Source organism: Equus quagga, chromosome 16 (assembly GCF_021613505.1).
Source record: "Equus quagga isolate Etosha38 chromosome 16, UCLA_HA_Equagga_1.0, whole genome shotgun sequence".
Taxonomy (NCBI): domain Eukaryota; kingdom Metazoa; phylum Chordata; class Mammalia; order Perissodactyla; family Equidae; genus Equus; species Equus quagga.
The window spans coordinates 9,867,972-9,888,121 of NC_060282.1; the positions used below are offsets into that span (position 1 = coordinate 9,867,972).

A 20,150-nucleotide genomic window follows, 5' to 3' on the forward strand; every position below is an offset into this window, starting at 1 on the left:
ACCCACCCACACAGATATACAACAATACACACACATACACACTAGACTATTTCTTCTTGAAATAGACACCACTTACAGGCCTTCCACGAAGTCACCGACCAGAAAAGCAACAAGGAGGGGCTAGTTTCTGTGACAAACATGGCTGTCCCAGGAGGCCCAGTGGCCCTTTCTTAGAGGGGTCAGTGAATCCGAGGAGGTGGCTCTGGGTGGAAAGGGAGCCCTCCAGGAGGTGCCTGCTCTGTCTCTTCTCCTTCCTAGCACCCCTCACACTCCTCTGCCCCTCCCTCTCCCAGGGATTCCTCAACTGTGGGGAGGACGGGGTCAATGAGTTACCTCCTGGAGAAACAGGGGATGATGGGATGCTCGGTGCCTGCCCAGGGCACTGCCTGGGAATCAAGGAGCTAATTCATGCAGAGCCCTTGCAACAGGGCCCTGCATAGACATAACTGACGTAATAGATGTAAGAATGACGGCAATAACTGATATTTAAGTAGCACTCTAGGAGGGCTGTGCTTGTAAAAGCTCATTTATATCCCAGAAGAACCCTACGAAGTGGGTACCAGTATCATCTCAAGCCCCGGGCAGAGATGGGTTCATTTGCCCCAAGTCTCCCAGCTGGGGAGAGGCGGACCTGGGATTTGAACCCAGGCAGTGGGCTCCTCAGCTCCATGTTCTAACCACTGTGGTCATCGGTCCCTTTCTGTCCCTGTGTGAATGGGAGGCCAAAGCAAAGTGAAAAGCTCATGGCTCTGGGTCTGGGCAGACCAGGGCTTCCATTCCACGTCTGCCGGTTGCCATCTTGCCACTCCCTTCATCTTTCCAAACTTCTAGTTCCTGATCTGTAAAATGGGGACATTCGGGTGAAGATTCACAGAGCTGATGTGCAGACTAACCGGGATAACGGACGTAAATTACCTAACACATAATTAGCACTCGATAAAGTGAGCTGTAGTTATCATTAATGAATATTGTTATCCATATGTTTAACACCTACTATTTGACTTCTTATCATGGCATAATAAGTCACTTAATTACAAACCAAAGTGACAAACAGCAAGTCCCTTGCGATCTCCATCATGGAGGCCTGCCCATGCTCACTTCCATGTCTCTACCTGCGAAGCTGCTGTGGAGCTGGCACTCCTGCGTCTCTACGGTAACGCACACTGGCCAAAGGACTTTCCTGCCCACTATCCTGATTCAGTTCTCGCCACACACAGGGAGGTTCGGATTAGGTAAGAAGGACGGTCTGTTTTTAGGGAGGAATTCTCTGCCACACAGAACCTGAATCCAGGTGTTGCAACTGCAAACTCAGTTCTTCTCTCCATGATTTCTCATTGGGAGAAATCAGATGTGCGACCCCAAACCCTGACCAGACCATTGGGCCTCTAGGAACTTAATCCTCTCTAGCTGGTTCACTGACTGGACTGAAAGGTATTACCCAAGAGTTATCAACCTGATATTTAATTTAAGGATTGGCGTGGGAGGCTTGGCACCAGATGCAAGAAGTTTTATCTTATTCCAGGCAAAGGGAGTCACAAAGAAATGTGAGTCCCAAGCCTGAGTGAGGTGGATGCTTTTTGAAACTACAGACTATATCCAGCAGGACACACATGCCAGTGGCCTCAAGGCGAGGCTCTCTATCATCAAGGTCAAGAGAGAGCCAGGAGTTCTCATGATTTGAGAGTTCAGAGAAGAGAGAGATTTCTGAGCAGGAGGGAAAGCTGAACCGGAGGAAGCTGCACAGAAGAGAGAGGACCTGAGTGGACTTTGTTGGGAGTAAATGATTGGAGAAAAGGAAAGAAGGTGGATGGCCACTCCTGGGGGAGGGGGCAGGGATGGCAGGTGGGTTCAGGGGCCTGATTACCCAAAGGAGCTGTAGGGACAGGAGCTGGTCCTAAGTAACCCAGCACCCTCAGAACGGTGCCTGGAACTCAGAAGAACGTGCATTGAATGAGTGAGCCAGTGACTGTGTGAGCGAGGGCATAGAGGGATGGATAGATGGATGGATGGATGGATGGATGGATGGATGGATGGATGGATGGATGGGTGGATGGATGGACAAGTGAGTGGATGGATGATGGATGGATGGATAGATGAGTGGATGAATGGATGGATGAATGGATGGATAGACTGATTAATTCTCCTGAGTGAAGAGAAGCATTTGCATAGATGAGTAGTGAGGAATAAAGTTGAGAGGACTTTCAACCCAGCCTAAATAAGAGGGTGGTGAACCCTTGGATACAGGAGAGCGATCCTCCAGGCAATGGGGAGTCAGTAAAGGCTTCAGAGCAGGGTGTTACAGGAAGTACTTTAGGAATGTCATCGAGTCATCTGTCTTTGCGTCCTCAGTACTGAAAATGGCGCATGGTGCTCCATAGGCTCTCAGTGAACGACTGAGCATGGACATCTCCTGAAGATAAACTTCTGAGGGCAGTGGCTGGGATGGTCATTCCTTTGCCCTCAGAGCCTAGCACTGAGCTTGGTGTCTTCACTAAAGATTGGCTGAGCAGAATGGAACTGAAATGAATGGCTGGATGGTAGACTGACCAGCTGAGCGGGGATGAACAGGAGAGGGCAGCGGCTAAAGTAGGGAGCCCAGCAGAGGCTCGTATGTCTGAGGAGAAAGGGGTGAGGCATGAAGGGAAGCAGTGGGTCCCTCCACAGCCCTGCACTAGCTCCTCTGCTGGGAATAGGCCCAAACCTGGAAGGCTGTCCCCAGAATACTGTAGACTAGCTGAACTGGGGGATGCTGTTGAACAGCCAAGACCGCGCAGAGAGAAGTCTGGAAACTAAAGCAGAGATGGGCTTTTTAAAAAACTGCCATACATCCAAGTTGGCATTTAATGTTTTCTACACTGAAATCATCTTCTTGATCCCCAAATTTTCCTCTAATTTGTAGCACTTCAGTTTGGGCAAAACTTCAGTCAAAGGGATGATAATTAACACAACTTTCATCTTGAAACCCTAGTCTTAGGGCAGAAGGACACTCTTCTCCCTTCTTCTTCTTCTTAGGAACCAGCAGTTCTTGCTTATACTTGGTGAAGGCCCAGGGAATTTGGAGGAGGAAAACAAAGGTGTAGCTAGCCCTTGCGAACGTCCCCTAAAGATGAGCCGAGGTGTCTCTCTTGCCTGGAAAGGTGTTAACACCAGGTCCTGGCGCGAATCCTAGCCTAGGAGAGCACGGGAAAGGTTGCCTTGAAGGAGCTCAGAGAATGTCCTCCAGCTGTTATGGAGCAGTGTGTGTGTGTGCAGAATACTGCACCGCTGGGAGCCTCAGTCCCCTCAGGGGCACATGAAACACACCGGCCATGAGAGGAACTCAGCGCGGGGCCTGGTGCGGACCAGATGCTCCGCTGCCTTCTGTTACTTCTAGTGCTCCTAGTTCTATTGGGACTACCAGGAGGACAACCGCAGTCCAGCGCTCCATGGACTGATTCTGCACTACTATTCTCTTTAAAGCTTCAAAAACAACTTCCCGCGTAGACAAGTGGAATAGTTCTTCATAAATCATGGCTGAGTGCAAGATGCCAAATTTTCATGGAAAGCAAGTAGCCAGGTCTCTCTGCGGTGCAGGGACCGGAGCAGGAGGCAAGGCTTCACATCCACGCGCTGCCTCCCTCCCCGCCGTGGGCATCTGCAGAGCCCCTCGGCCACTCCCGCTTCCATCTTTCCAGCTTTAAATAATATAACTTTTAAAGGGAAGTGCAAGAGAATGAAACATTTAGAAAGTGACTTTTAAGAGCCAAGGCAGTCATGCACATTTTCTCACGTGATCCCACAACCACCCATAAATATTATTATCCCCACTCTACAGATGGAGAAACCGAAGCCCGGAGTGGAGAAGTAATTTGTTCAAGGTCTTGGGACTGGAAGTGGCAGAGCCAGGATTATAAAGCTTGCTGTTCCCCTGCAGTGTACTACCTATGCCTGGAAACAACAGGAACAAAGCACATCCCAGACCCTTATTTCCCACTCCACTCGTGTGTGGCTGGTGGATGGTGACTCATAAACAAGGTCTTTGCAAGGGTGGCCAGGACAGCGAGAGGAAATGAGGGGAGAGTCTGGCTTCCCCCATGGAGGAGTGCCAAATGGACAGCAGTCTCCCACTATGGCTCAGAAAGACGTATTGTTGTGTCCTTGTTATGTCTGCAGCCTGGAAAAGCCTCACTGAGACAAAACAGAATCAGCCTGAGTCACCGTGCTAGGCGTTTACAACTGTACCACGTTCTGCTTTATGCAGAGCTCTTGCTTACATTGGCGCATTTAAATACCCAAAACCACCCTCTGATGTAGGAAGAACCAATATTATTTAAAAAGAATCTACACTACTTATTTAATCATTCTTTTCTATATACCCCACCTCATTCCAAAAACCATTTGGGGTCTACTCAGGAAAGAGTGTCAAAGAAGTTTAGTAACCTGCTAGCACCAGTTGAAAGAGGTTAAGAACCCAGATTTCCTGACTCCAAGATGCTGTGGTTTCCCATGATGCCATGCTGCCTTGATTGATGGCAGAGGCTGTGTGACATTCACGGGCATCCTGTCCCCCACATCTTCTCTGCCATCACCTACCCCTCCACTAGGTTTTTTCATAGTCCCACTGTATCAATTCCCAGAGTCCCCTATTCACCCAAGATGAGGGAATGATGGGGGAGTTTCATTGGCTTTTTATACTTTTCAGAATATTCTTTCTCCAATGAATGTATATTAAATTTGTAATTAGAAAAACCTTAAATTAGACTTAAAAGATCAATTCTTTTGATCAGTTTCTTCAAAAAAAGAAAACTAAAATTACACATAATCCTTCTAGTCAAGGAGCATCACTGTCAAATACTATAGGCCCCCTGGTATGTTTCTTCCATTTGTGTGTGTTTGTGTGTGTGTGTGTGCATGTATGTGTATATTTAAATACCGTCATACGCTGCATGACGACATGTTGGTCAACGACGGACCGCATATACAACACTGGTCCCATAAGATTAGTACCATATAGCCTAGGTGTGTAGCAGGCTATACCATCTAGGTTTGTGTAAGTACACTCTATCATGTTCGCACAACGACGAAATCACCTAACGACGCATTTCTCAGAATGTATCCCTGTCATTAAGCGACACATGACTGTATTTATACGTAGGAAATAAGTAAGATCATACCACTTTGGGACCTGTTTTTTCACCTCACAGTCCATTGTGAATATCATTCTGTGTCGTTACCCATTCATTTACAAGCTGTTTCCGAAGCCAGCATGCAGTGGGGTCTGTAGGCTGTTAGTGAGGGAGTCACAGAGAGGTTAGGAGCCCCTGCAGGCTATGAAGTGTGACACACTGGGATGCAAATCCCAGCTCTGATGGGTAGCTGGTGGATTTGGGCTCTTCATCGGTAGGAAGGAGTAGAATGATATCGATAGGTTCCCCACAGGATTGTTGTGGTGAAAAAGTGAGATGATTTTCATATAACAGTAGGGTGCCTTGCAAATTGTGAGTATTCAGCAAATGATAACTTTTATTGTTTCTAGTTTTCTGATGTTTCAGACAACACTGCAATGTACATCTTTACAGTGAAGTCTCTTCACGGATCTATGATGATTTCCTTATACAAAGCATATACAGGGTTAAAGGTCTACATTTCTTTTTCTGAGACAATAAGAATGTATTGAATGAGCTGTTTACACAACATTTTAATGGTTTCCCATTAAATAAGTACCATATGAAAATCTTTATTAAAGGAAAATATTTTTGTATTCCATATGTATGATGAACATTTAGATAGTATTTTAAGCTATGTTTCTTGGCCTTTACAGCTAACTTTTTAAAAACTGTTCAAAGGGGATATAACTCACATATAGCTCACTCATTTAAGGCACATAATTCAATGGTTTTTAGTTATATTCACAGAGTTGTGCAAACGTCACCAGAATCTAATTTTAGAACATTTTCATCATCCCACAAAAAACCCTGTCCCCATTAGCAGTCATTCTCCATTCGCCGCCCTCGCTCCCAGGCCCAGACAACCACTAATCTACTTTCTCTATATATAGATCTGCCTATTCTGAACATTTCACGGAAATAGAATCTACCATATGTGGCCAATGCTTCTGACTCACTTCACTTCACCCACGTTACGGCAGGCATCAGTACTTCATTCCTCTCATTGCTGAATAATATTCTATTGTATAGACACGCCATATTTTGTTTATCTATTCATCAGCTGATGGACGGTGGGTTGTTTCCACTGTTTGGCGGTTATAAATAATGTTGCTATGAACATTCACGCTCAATGTTTTGTGTGGATGACATTTTCATTTCTCTTGGTTGTACACCTAGGGATGGAATTGCTGGATCTTATGGTAACTCTATGTTTAACCTTTTGAGAAGCTGCCAAAATGTTTTCTAAAGCAGCTGTGGCTTTTTTTTTTTCTGTGAGGAAGATTGTCACTGAGCTAACATCTGTGCCAACCTTCCTCTATTTTATGTGGGATGCCACCACAGTGAGGCTTGATGAGCGGCACTAGGTCTGCGACCAGGATCTGAACCTGTGAACCCTGGGCCCCCAAATCAGAGCACGTGAGCTTAACCACTGTGCCACCAGGCCAGCCCCAGCAGCTGCACCATTTTATATTCTCATAAGCAATATATGAATGTTCCAGTTTCTCCACATCCTCACCAACTCTTACCATCTGTATTATTTATTATTATCGTTGTTATTATAGCAATCCTAGTGGGGGTGAAGTGGTATCACATTGGTTTTGATTTGCATTTACCTAATGTCTAATGATGTTGAGCAATTTTTCATGTGCTTATGGACCACTTGTATATCTTCCTTGGAGAAATACCCGTTCAGATCCTTTGCCTACTTTTAAGTTGAGTTATTTGTCTTTTGGTTATTGAGTTATAAGTGTTCTTTATATATTCTGGATACAAGCCCCTTATCAGATATATGATTTGCAACCATTTTTCTCCCATTCTATGGGCGTTTTTGCTTTCTTGATGGTATCTTTTGCAGCACAAAAGTTTTTAATTTTGATGAAATCCAATGTGTCTATTTTTTTCTTGGCTGCTTGTGCTTTTGGAGTCATATCTAAGAAACCATCGCTTAACTCAAGGGCCAGGAGTCCCACCTTGCATTCTAAATATACATTTCTTTAAAACCTTTCTTTACGATGTGCTGCCAAACTGCCCTACAGGAAGCTTGTACCCTGGTGTATTTTTATTTGCGAACATAAATCAGCCACCCACTGTGTCTACACGTGGAGGAAAGAGAAGGAAGTGCCAGCAGGTAGTGGGCGCCTGCGGTACTCTAAGCACTTTGTATGCTTGTTCTCAATGTGTGCCCATTAAACCTCTGAACCAGGGAGCCAGGACTGTGCCCCTTTTATTAAAGAGGGACAGAGGCTCAGAGAGCATAAATGACCTGCCCCAAGACACCCCCTGCTTGGGAGTTGGATCCAGGCCATGGGTCCCCAAAGCTGCTGCACCACCCAGCCTCCAAATGCCAAAGAGAGCAGGAACAGAGGTGACTATGTGCATGCAACCTCCTTCTCTGGACATTTTGGCAGACATTGCTCCCCACCTAACTGCCCCCGTCCCTGTGCAGGCGCCATCAGGAGGCCTTGCCGGGGCAGTCATCACAGGGGAGCCCTCCGAAGGGGGGACCTCCCAGGAACTTCTTCGCTTGGAAAATGGCGAGGAGCTGGGCCTTGGCTTGGCTCCTAAAGAACAGAGCTTGCTCTCCTCTCATCTTTTCCCTCCAGGTTCTTGCAGACTTGACAAAATCCCGTTTTCCATCTGTCGCAAACATTACATCCCATTGCCTCAATCACCTTCTGGCTGTCAGAAACCATTTACATGCTTGGCACTTGAAAGAACTGATTTTCCAGGCAAAGGCATCCCCCTTTTGAAAGGGACAGCTTGAGTGATGGCCGAGGCAGTGGCTGCCCCCTTATTTCACAGGCTCCCGAGTCCCTCCATCCTCAAGGAGCGATTCATGCGTACACACTGGGCGTATGTTGCCTTTCAAAAACAATGGCATAATTATAACTTGTAAAATTGCGTAGACGTTCCTTTCCAGTCATTTATACCTGTGGCTTTGTTTCAAGGACGAGCTGGCCAGAATCATGACTAGCGCAGCGGAACGGTAGAGAGAGAAGCTAGGTCTTGGTTTTTGAGGATGACGCCCTGGGCTGAACTGTGGCTTTGTCACCTTCTGATTCGTTGGCTTTGAACAAATTAGTTACCTCTTCAAGTCTCAGTTCCCTCAGCTGTAACGCGCCTGCCTCACCGACTTGTTGCAGGGGGCACATGAAAGACGCTGTGTGAGGAACTCAGCGCGGGGCCTAGTGTGGACCAGACGCTCCGCTCGCTGCCTCCTGTGACTTCTAGTGCTCCTGATTCCGTTGGGGCTACCAGGAGGACAACTGTGTGCCAGCGCGTCATGGACTCATTCTACATTGTCATTCTCTTAAAAACTTTGAAAACGACCTCCGGTAAAGAACAGTGGGAAGACCTTGGATTTAGAAATCAGAAAGATTTGCATTTCCAATCTCTGCTCTGTCCCTTAGTGGCCTTGCCATTTTGAGCAAATCAATTCATTTCACCAAGTCCATTTTGGTAAAGTGGGATTTTAGTCTGAACTCGTAGATTTGCTGTGTGGATTGGGGAAGTTAATAGACAGATAAGGTAGTGGGTGGCAGTGCTGGGGGCTCGCCAGCCCTTGCCCAGAGCTGCATCCTGGTATCTAATTTCAAGATGGAGAGATGGAGGCGGAGACAAGTGCGGGGTCGCTGTGTTCCCTGCAAGTTTTGACTCCTGCCATCAGCCATGGTGTAGGAAGAGCTACCCCAAGACACATGAGCGTCTAGAAGACCGTAGAACCTAGCAAAGACTTCTAGAAGTGAGAAAGCCATGCTCTGATTATTCTTTTCCTCCCAGTCTCCTCCGGACCACCTCCCTCTCTCCATTTCCCCTCTCTCCCTCCCTCCCTCCCTCAGTAAATGCAGTGCCCAGACCTGACCATAGGAAGGACTCGCCATGCCCGACCTAGAGAAGCACAGCCTGTGTGGAAGTTCTGGGGTTCTGATGGGTTTGGATGGCCTCAGTGTGCATAAGGGGAAGTGGCTGATTCCTGTGCCCGAGGGGGATCAGGTGGCCTCTCAGAGAAAGTCCCACAAGGAGGTGTGACCTGGGTTGCGTGGACATGAGCAGTGGTGACTCTGCTGAGACTGGGAGCAGAGCGGAGAGGAGGGACACTGCCTGGCACTGGTTTGATGTCCCTGGAGGGGTTATCTGAGGAGGCTGGACCGGGAGGCAGGGCACTGGCCCAGAAGGCCCTTCCCGTGTGCCATGTTAAAAGTGAAGAGTGAGGGAGCTGCCCCGGAAGTTCAGTTAAAGGTCCTGGAGTCAGGTTCTAGGCTTGGAATCTGTGTGTGGGGAGGAGAGGCTGGAGGGAGGGGCCTGCACGGAAGTGGACCGTCCAGTGTTCCCACCCAGTGTCCAGGCCAGAGAGGACAGGGTGCACACGCTCTTTGGGGTTCCCGTCTGCACGACCAGCTGAACCGAAATCCTGGCCCTGGCCTGTCCTGGTGTCTCTGTCTTCGGGCCCGAGCCTCACACCCTGACCCCTCCACCCTCGCTTGGCCATGTGTTCGGATCGGCTCCGCATTTTCCACCGTGGTGCCCACTTCCTTGTCTCGTATGAGCTCCAGCTGGGTGTGAGATCCGAGCCCAGCCCCTGCCCTGTGACAAGGACAGTCCTGACAGCCCCTGGCCCATAAATCAAGCAGATCCTCTCCCCAGACTTTCCTGTGCGGACACTGCCAGGGGACTCTTGCATCTCTAGGAACTACACAGGCACACTTCTGAATCCCCACCCAAGCTTGGCTCCTGGAATCCATTTCACATCCGTTCCAACACCATCCTCTTCAAATTTGTCAGGTGAAAACAAGTGTAAGTTATTATACAGTGTAGAAAAAACAGACAGCGCATGGGCTTTGGGATTAGAGAAATCATAGTGAATCCTGTGCTGACAGCTTGGTAAGCAGTGCTACTCCCTGTGTCTCTGTCTCCCTGTCTGTAAAAGGGGTATATAACAATGACTCAAGGTGTGGCATCCAGAGCATGGGCCATGGCTCCATCAGCCCAGCTTCAAGTCCAGCTTCCCCTCTAGCCAGCTGTGTGTCCTTAGGAAAACTATTTAAATTCCCTGTGTCTCAGTTTCCTCAAATACAAAATGAGGATGAGAAGAATATTGACCTCATTCGCTTGTTGAGATGAATTGATAAGACAACATGTAAAGTGCCGACGTGTGTTATGTTTCAAATAAGTAGTAGCAGTCATTAAAGTTGTAATGGATATTGCAAAGAGTTCTTGGGAAAATTCAACGAACTAACATATTTGAAAAATACTTTATAACCTGTAAAGCACTATACGGATGTCAGTTATTGTTATTTATAATCCTATTGCTGCTCAAACTAAAAAAAAAAAAATAATGAAATGTTCTCCAGTCTAAAAGAGGCTTTGGGGGTTGAAATTTTGTCGTGGCCAAAGCTATTTTAAGCAACTGAGCGTGTCTCTCGTCTGCTGGCCCTCCTTGGCCGCCCCATGCTGCTGAGTGTAATTAGTTGTGGCTCAGTGGGTAATGAAGCAGACGCCGGGCGACAATTTCACACCCATCCAGTTGCTTACACATGGTTGACACCATTTTAAATGACATCAAGGCCAGTTCTGAGTTTGCTCTTCTTTGGATAACAACAACAGAATCTTGTCGTGAGTGCAAGAGCCTCTCCCACAGAAGCGTCATAGAATGAGAGAGCTCGAGGGGACTTGAGTAAAAGCTGTAATGATTCTGTCATAGATCTTAACTTCATTTTGCACTGTTTCCACTGTCCCAGGACACAGCCTGCTCTGCTGCTTTGAGCTGGTCTACTATCAGGATAATTCCATGCGCATCTTTGAGCACCTCCCATATGTCAGATGCTGCAGGGAATCAAAGATGCTTAAGGCCATAAGGAAGTTACGAATGGACAGGGAGGGGACTTTCTTTCTTTCCTTTTTTGTTTTACATCCTTCCTCTTTCCCTCCCTCCCATTCTCCCTCCCTTCTGCCCTTCCTTCCTCCTAATAAACACGTCATGGGTGCTCTGGCCGAGTGAGATGCCAGGGTTAGGTGTCAATCATTGACAAAACAGGTGGGCTCCTGGCCTTCATGGAACTCACAGTGCTGGGGAAGTCAGACCAACATAGAGATGGGGAAGAGACATGTTAGGAGAGACCCTTGAAAAAATTCCCTTCCTGGGGCCTGATACCAGCCAACAGCACCACGCACTGACTCTTCCTTCTCATGGGAAGACGGACTCTTGTCTTTGTTCCAAGTGGACCTCACAAGGATCTCTGTGCCTTGCCCAGAAGAGAGACGATATAATTGCACCATCAGAAGATAAAATACAGTATTTCAAAATTCCTTTGTTTAGAAATGATGCCTGTCTCCTTCTTCACGTTTCTGTTAAGAGTCTTGGTCTCCCAAATGGGGTGCACAAGACAATCAATTTGGAGTGCAGGAAGAAAATTCTGGAATATTTACTTATAAATATCATTGAAGTAGTCTTATCCTTTTAAAATATGTTTTAATTTATAATGTATATATTCGTAGAGTCATCTGTGTACATAATTAGTGAGTAAATATGCATATATGCGGAATGCTTACACAAAACTTTTCTACTGTCTGGGTGTGTAATCAAAAAGTTTTGAGATTATGACACCAGACAACAGGAAGAGAGGCCCCCTTGTCAGTGGGCTGAGGAAAAGAGAATTGAGCTAGGATGTCACCAGCCACCCACAGTGTCTGCTCTGCTGATAGAAATAAAAGTGACCAGAGAACTTCTTGCCTCTGGGACAGTTACAGGTCATTCTGACACAGTCATTCTTGGCTGCAGACAGATGCCACCACCTTTGCCATCCCTCCTCCCCACCAATGCCACTGGCATGAGCCAGTCTGGAGCACAGGCCATTTAGACAGTTGAAGAACCACTCCTTTGGGTAGAGGACAAGAGCGGGGTGTGACATGGCTTAGCCCCACCCTTTGCAGAAGATAATGGAAGCATGAGCCCTTGACCAGACTCTGTCTCAGTAAGATGAAAGGACTGAAACCCTGGGTAACCTCAACAGGAGACTCAGCCCTGATTCTGGCAGATCATAAAATGGGGAAAGCCATTCTAGGTCAGTGGGACAGCAAGAGTCAATTCAGAGGCAAAACCCAGCAGAGCCTGCCCAGGCCACAGGAGACAGTGGAAGGGAACCAGGAAGGCGGGTTGGGACAGTGAGGACCAGGTGAGAGTCCATGCAAAGGCCAAGGACACTGGGGGGCCGTGGAAGGCTGGGGCAGAAAAAGACGAGACAGCGCAGATCCAAGGCGGGTCACTTCATCAGCCTGTCCCAGGTGCATCTGAGAGGGGCAAGGAGATCACAGGAGGCAGGATGACCTGAGTGGCAGATCTTGAAGTCACCTCCAACTCCAGACAAGATGCAACTGAAGTCACCATCATGACAAAAATGAGAAGGCACAAAGCGAACATCCCAGCCAGCACTGCCAACGTCTAGCATTGGTGGACCCTTCTCACGTCCAAAGTTGAGCTGAACATCACCCACTGTCAAGCCTCGGGTCCACCACAACTGCCAGCCATTTCCTCTGGTTTCCTCATCACCGGAACCCCCACCGCAATGCCCTGTCATCGTGGGTCATTCCTGGCCCCTGTTCGACTCTCACTGAGCTCCTGGATGGCAGGGCATGTGTCACGGTCACCTTTGTCCCCCTACAGCTTAGCCTCATGGCTGACCTGAGGCTAATATTCACTTAATATAATATTAATTTAAATAAATGAATGCCTGAGTCAGATCTAGGAAACAAAAGACTTTGGCTGTGAGTGACCTGCGGACGTTATGAAGGAAAGCAGAGTTGCAAAGTTGCACAGACTGAAATTAGGCCACGCTCAGAGAATTTCCCAAACTCTGGGAAACCTCCGACCTCTTTGTCAACCCCCACAAGGCTGAGAAGAGGGACGGTCTCCAGGAGGTGGATGTTGGGGGGTTAGTTTGAGGAAGAACAGAAGAGAACAGCTCTCGTGAACCAAAAGGGTTGTGCAACTCATCACATTAGAGAAGTACAGTGGGAACAAAGCTCATACTTTTCTTTTTCCGGAGAACAGTGTCCGTGCCAGGAGGCCTCCCAAAGAAACACAGCGATTCTGATGACATACACATTTAGGTCCCACTCCAGCTGGAGAATTCAGTTCATCCAGATGGGCCACTTATCCCACTTTGGAGATGGTTCCAGAAATATGAACGACACCCATCGCTAGAGAAAAAATAGGGGCTGATCTCTCCCAGAAGATTTTTGTGATTTGCTTATTGTCTTCCCAGAGGTGAAAAGTCAAATTTCACGATGTGTGTGCTTTGGTTCACAAGGCAGATGCACAGCCTCCATTCATTCATTCATTCAGTGGATAATTACGGACCAGCTCTTTCGGGTGGGCTCAGAGCTGGGCTCAATATTCCTGTGTTGGACACGCCCCTGCCTTCTAAAGCTTAGGCTCCACTGTGAAAGGAATGGGAGGCACTCGTATTCAGAGGACCCCCACTACGCGCCTTGCACTGGGCTGGGCAGCCTGCACACATTCTTCTAGGGACCCTCATGACCTGAGAAGGAAGGAGGATCAGTAACACCATTTAGGCCCGCAGAGACTCAGAAACCTATGCCAGGTCACACAGCCCCCACATATCCTCTTGTTCTTGACTCCAGTACATATGCGCCCTATTCCTGTGGGACACGTAAAACTCCAAGGGGTGTTGCGAGGAGGGAGCAATGACTTCTGGTTGAGGGGGGTCTGCGGATACACGTGGACAAAGTGAGCTCTGGGTGGGAGGACATCCTACACAGGTATGGGAAGGACAGGGACAAAGCAAATGGTGAAGAGCTGGGGGGCCTGTCTGAAGTGCAGACGGGCACAAAGAGTCCCTGTGGTGAATGGGGTGTGGGGGCCTTGAGGCGGGACCTTGTCATGAGGAAAGGTTAGAAAACAAGCTGTGATGAGCACTGAATGCCAGGAAAGGGAGGAAGTTGGTCCTGTGGGAGACAGGAGACTTGGGCAGGTCCTTGAGGAAGATGGCAGCAGGGCCTAAGCCTTATTTGGGGGACAGGGCTGGAATGGGGTGAGGGAGGCACTGGGACCTGGGAAGACCCCAAGGAGGCCAGCATAATGGTGATGGTGAGCTCACCTCCAGAGGCCATTGAGCAAGGCTGGGTGGTGTCACTCAGCAGCTGGGTGACCGAGAGCAAGGAAATTAACCCTAGGAGCTCCGGTTTCTCCAGGTGAAGTGTAGACATACAGAGTAATTGGGAAGAGTAAACAGGTACTGTAAGCAAGAACCAAGCTTCTTTCCTGACATTGCCCAAATCTTAGCTCCCTCTTCCCTACTTTCTGCTCCTCGAACGCTGCAAGCGTTTCCAGCCCCAAACCTCTGCACTGGCCATTCGCTTTACCAGGTCACTCTCCCTTCTGATCTTCACACTGGTGTCTGGGCTCGTCTAAAACTCTCTTCCAAGGTAGGAGTTCCCCTTCCTGTCCCCATTCTTTCAGCCACCTTCGGTGCCATTACACGTCCATTTCTCTAAATTAGCACCAGAGCAGTGCCCAACACATAGCAGAAGCTCGACAAACACGTGTGGAATAAACGATTGATGAATGAGTGAATCAGCACTTATCCAGCCATAGAAGGGGCATCAACTTGGCTCTCGGAGAACTTCTAGCTTGCACGGGATCTTGAAGGTCATACAGTTTAAGCCCTTTGGATGCAAGAAGCCCATCGATAGTTCTGTGGCACCGAGTAGAATGCCTTGCATTCAGTACATGCTCACTGAACTTCCCTGCTGAGGAGACAAACTTAATTCTCCCCATTCATAGGGAGTTTACTAGTTCTTGAGGTCCTCTTTTTCATCTTCTAAGCTTTCCACTATTTATGTAAAAAGAGCGGACAATACTTTTGAGTAGACCTGGGAATCTGTTAACACTGGACCGAGCTGTAAACCGGACTCCTAACCTTAAACTTAACCCCAACCCTAACTTAAACACCGCACTCCTGCTGCTTGGCACTTGGTCAACTTTACCTCCTAGAACCTGGAGAAACAGGCTTCATGTTGCTTGGGTAGGAGGCCTGCCAACCCCTGAACCTGGGAAGGTGCCACGTGGCTCCTGAGAACGTTAAGTGTGTAGTTAGTAGTTTATATGGAGGAACATTTCATTTCAATAAGGTGTTGACTGCATCTTGTACTTAGCAATCTTGGACCCATGGGGCATCTTGCTAATCTGCCTGTGGCCATTAGCCTGGGCCCTAATAGCTAATGAACTCACAAAGCCATTGGGAAGTCAGAGCTTTCTGCACAGAGGGCCCTGGGTGTCTCCGTGAGCCCTGAAGCGTGGCCTCCCCACACGTTGTCACCGGGCCAGGGCCGACTCCAGTCTTGTACTGGAGGTCCTGCTGGAGGCGTCCCTTGCCAAGAGTGGGCTCCGACCACCACACCATCCTTCTGCTCGGGCCGCAGCTCAGGCTTCCATGCAGCACAGCTGTCCGTGTTAGGAACATTTTCTCAAACTTGCTCTGTTTTCTTGCGGCTACCCCAGGGGTGAAAGGGAAATAGTGAAACCCCAAGGCCGGGGGAAGTCAGCTGCAGCCCCCCGGGCCACCGGGTACCCACTGTCAACCGGCAGAGTGGAGGCGGCAACCCTGACCCCCCGGGCGCCAAACTCCCAGCTTCTCCCTCTGCAGCAGCTTCTCCTGTTAGTGGACTGTGCCCTGCAGTGGAGAACCACTCTACGCCTGCCTTTCTGCTGTCCATCTCTACCATCAGACTCGGAGTTCTTGGACCCACTGTGTCTTCCCCAACACTCCACAGTCTGTGTGAAGCCAGTAGGCCCTTCTGCATGGGCCTCCCATGCCTTGGCGTGTCCCAAGGCTGGCTCCTTTCCTCCTGGGGGGGTCTCAGCTAAAGGGACCTCCATTGACGGTGCATCCCCCTTACCACTGACCCCTGTGGGAAGCAGCACCTGTGGAACCCCCTATCACACTGACCATGCCATTCCTCCACCATACCGAGAGAAGTCCTTATCACACGGTTCCCCCAGAGCAGGTACGCCCAATGAGGGTAGGGTTTTGCTGGTATCCGTGCGTGGTGAATTCCACTGCCCGCAACAGGCTCAGTAAAGTTGTATTGACGAAATGATTGAATGAAGGGATGAATTGAGTCTAACTCATAGCAGATTCTCAATAAATGCTTTTTGAAAAGTTGCCACAAAACTCCCGCCTTCTGACCATGGGTCCAAACCTCTTTTACTTTGCTGTGCGATTTGGGGGGAAAAACTCCACTTCTGTATATTTCTGCCCATCTGGGCAAAGCGCCCACTCAGTCTTTGCAACATTTCCTCTGTCCCTTCCCAGGGTGCCCCGCGCGGAGCAGAGCGGGTCATTTCACAAGTTGTCTGAGGAAGCATCTCTCTAGTACAGAGTTCCTTCTAAATTTAGAAGCAGCTCTGGTGTTTTTAATTCATCTTCAATAACGACACTGAGCCAGGTTTCTAGATGACTGTGCCCTGGTGGCCGTGTGAGCCCCGCTGGGTTGGGGCTGCGCGTCACCAGCCCTCGACACTGGCCCTGGCTCAGCTTCAGGACTAGCTGTGCGAACCGGGGCAAGTCACTGGACGCTCTGCTCTGTCGTCTCTGTGAAGTGGGGGGCCAGCCAGGGCTCTCAGAGGGTGGCCCCAGCATGGTCATCTGCACCCCCAGCTCTAGCACACAATGCCCAGGCCGTGGTGCCTGGAGTTGACATTCTAGCAGCTTCTACCTTTGCCACCAAGAAGCCCTCAGGCCCCAAATGCCTGGGTTTTCCTGTTTGAGACTCATAAACTCTGCATAGGGAGCTATATATTATTATTTTTAAATATTTTAAACCCATCAACCAGTTGAAATGGTCCCGTGCACTTATGCCCTTCTCTTAGAATCCCCAAGTCTTAACATTTTGTCACGTTTGGTTTCTGTCTTCCTCATTTTCTCTCTTTCTCTTTATTTATATTTATATTTGATATATATTTTTTCTTTTAGTGAACCATTTGGAAGCTGTAGACATTGCGACACCTGACCTCCAAATACATCAGCATGTGGGTCCTAAGATATTCTCCCACAAAACCACAGTAGCGTCAGCATACTCCGGAAAACTCACATTGACACAATATTATCTAACATGCAGTGTATACCTGAATATAGCCCACCTCCGTCCCAGGAATGTTCTTTCTAGTCCTCTTCCCTAAATCCAGGACCCAGCCGGGCATTGCACATTGCATTCAGTGGCCATGTTTTCTTAGCCGACTTGCACCTAGCTCCTGGGGGGGAGCTGACTATTTTTCATAACCTTTCTAATGTCTTCTGGTTGTCGCCCAGCTAAGGGGCGGTGGGTCTGGCCCAGGAAGGCTGGTGAGCAGCTCCTTTCTACAACGGCGCTTTCATGCCCACTATTTCAAGTCTCTGCTAATTAAAAACTGGCCTACAGCAGAGCCAGGGCCAGTAGCTGTGCTCTGGGGTCCATTCCGCAGTGACATGAGGAAGCAGTCATAAGTGGGAAACTGAGAAAAGAGAAGCTACAGCTCTGAGCCCCAGCCTCCATGGCCCCGGGGAGCTCAGGGGATGTGAGAGCAGCCTCTCAGCCTCCTCTGCCTTCTAATTAGACAAGACAGCCCCAGCCTCTGGAAGTCCCAGCATGACCCGGACATTTAGAACCAGGCTGCCCACATTCCCAAGTGTTTCGTAAAAAGCCGAATAACGTCAACCTTGCCCGTCCTTGCAGAGAGACGCTTGCTTAGAGAGGTTACTGAAAACAGGAACCCACTCTTCTGCAAGTCCCGCGCCTTCCTTGTTTCTAGCAGAGGAAGTGCAAGGCCGTTTAGCAACTGCTGTTCTTCTTGATAGCATGGGCTTCTCCACACCCACAGGAGGCCTGGCGGCCCGCTCACTCTGCCAGAGCAGCAGCAGCTGATGGAGACGCGCTGACAGCGCTCCCGGCAACCCCTCCTGAGCTACTCCCTGGGGAGAGCATGCCCAGCTTCTGAAGGTACCCTGAGGGACATGGCGGGGGCTGGCTGGGCAGAGACTTCAGGACCCCTCAGCACACAGCGGGCAGGGGCTTGACTTTCCGGAGACAGAAGTGCTCCTTGAGAAGGGGCAGAGCAATGTCTCAAGTGAGGCCCCACAGCTCACCAGGTGCCTGCGCATCGCGGCTGCCCAGTGAACGTCTGGTGCGTAATTATGTGGCAAGAAGGCCTGGGAGGGCTTGAGCCGGGCCCGCTCCTGCCAGCGGAGATTGTCCAGCTACACGACGGCCTGGCGCAGAGCAGGTGCCTCACTAAGGACAACTACTTCTTGCTACCAGACTTCCTAGCAGGGTGACCCTGGGCGAGTCATTTAAACCTCTCCAGGCCTTCATTTTCTCCTCCGTAAGGTGGGAATAATGGTACTCCATTCACAAGGGTATTGGGCAGATTAAACGAGCTAACACAAGCAGAGCACCCAGGCTAGCTTCAGACACATAGTAGGTGCTCAATAAATGCTATCAGCATGGAGTAAGGACACCTACAGGTGCCCCGAGCCCAGGGAGGCCGGCGCATCACAGTAGTGCTTCCAGGAGTTTGGGAGTGTGGATCTTCTCGGGGACGATGTCAACAACAATCGATAATAACCAAAGTGGGTGGCATGTGCAGGGGGCAGGGGTAAGATTAAAAGAGAGGCAGAGGGAGGTATATAAATTCTGGAAACATAAGATGTTAGCATAGGAGAGATTTTGGAGAACTAGACCTCGCTAAGGAATGTGGCCCAGTCCATGTTCTTTTAGGTGCCTGTGAATCCAGAGAGTGTGGCATCAGGGCATGACCTGGGCTTTGGCCTCGGCATGTCCTGAATTGGGGCCGTGCATGCGGGTGTGACGGGATGGTGTCTGCCACGCCGAGCGGCAGGGGAGGGGTGTCACGTGGAAAGCTATTTTCCTGCAATCCTGTAAGATTACGATTACTATTTGCTTTTGACAAATGAGAAAATGAGGCTCAGAGAGGTTAAGTGAACCGTCCAAGTCACACAGCTGGTGAGCAGTTCTAAGGGGTCCGAGGGCTGAGGTGGGGAGGGGAGAGCCTCAGTGAGAGCCAGTGTGCAAAGGACAACAGTGTGCATCTGGAGCAGTGCCCTTCATCTGAGGAGAAAGACACCCCAGGGTCTGCAGGTTGTCTTCTGTGGTTTGCTGTGAATGCTGAGCCGCAAATCTATAAACTGACCTGGGGTCCTTTTAGAACTGGGGAGGTAAGAGCCAGTCCTGATGGCCTAGTGGTTAAAGTTCGGCACTCTCCGATTTGGGGGCCCGGGTTCAGGTCCCCAGTCGCGGAACCACACCACCCATCTGTCAATAGTTATACTGTGGCAGCGGCTCACAGAGAAAAACTCGAAGGACTGACAACTAAAATATACAACTACCTACTGGGGCTTTGGGGAGAAGAAAAAAACGTGAGGAAGATTGGCAACAGATGTTAGCTCAGGGCAAATCTTTCCCAGCAAAAAAAAAAAAAAAAAAATTAAAACAAACAGTAAAGAAACTGGGGAGGTAGGCCCAAATCAAAGTTCTGGCAAATCTGTTGCAATTTTATTCTCCAGTTTGAAGAATGCTATTCAAGAGTGCTTAGTATGCTCTAAAAAAATATAATAATAATAATATTTTTTAAAACCTATGGAATAGACAGTCTAAAATCTATTTAGACTCCTGCGTCTTAAACAGATCTAGAATTAAGGCACGATGGAAAGCTGCTGTTTTAATCCGCTACACCTGGGTCAACATTCTAGGTCAGCGACCCATGAACGTGTGACTCTGGGCAAGTCACCTGGCCTCTCTGATTGTTAGTTTCCTCCCCGTAAAAAGACCAGCTTTCTCATGTGTTTGTAAGAAGTTTAAGTAATATACAATGTGTAGGAGATGCTAAATACTAAATAGCAGGTATTAACATCATTCCTAACCCAGAGAACTGGAGTACATTGCATTCCTGGGGTGTTGCAAGACAGTAGATGCTAATAGGCAGTGTTA

The 20,150-nt window shown here is 48.8% G+C and overlaps 2 protein-coding genes across 3 annotated transcripts in view; one reads left to right on the forward strand and one right to left on the reverse strand.

The window, feature by feature from the left end:
- The window catches only part of TG (thyroglobulin), a 246,460-nt gene that overhangs the window by 44,797 nt on the left and 181,513 nt on the right, over positions 1 to 20,150 (reverse strand). The window lies entirely within an intron of this gene.
- SLA (Src like adaptor) overlaps positions 17,932 to 20,150 on the forward strand; it is a 34,042-nt gene continuing 31,823 nt past the window's right edge. Inside the window, exon 1 of one of the 2 annotated variants that reach the window (XM_046642284.1) lies at positions 17,932 to 18,143. The gene's annotated coding sequence lies outside the window, so the exon portion shown is untranslated. Of the gene's footprint in view, positions 18,144 to 18,309; positions 18,328 to 20,150 lie in introns of those variants that run through there. The other variant, XM_046642285.1, reaches the window with a different exon arrangement.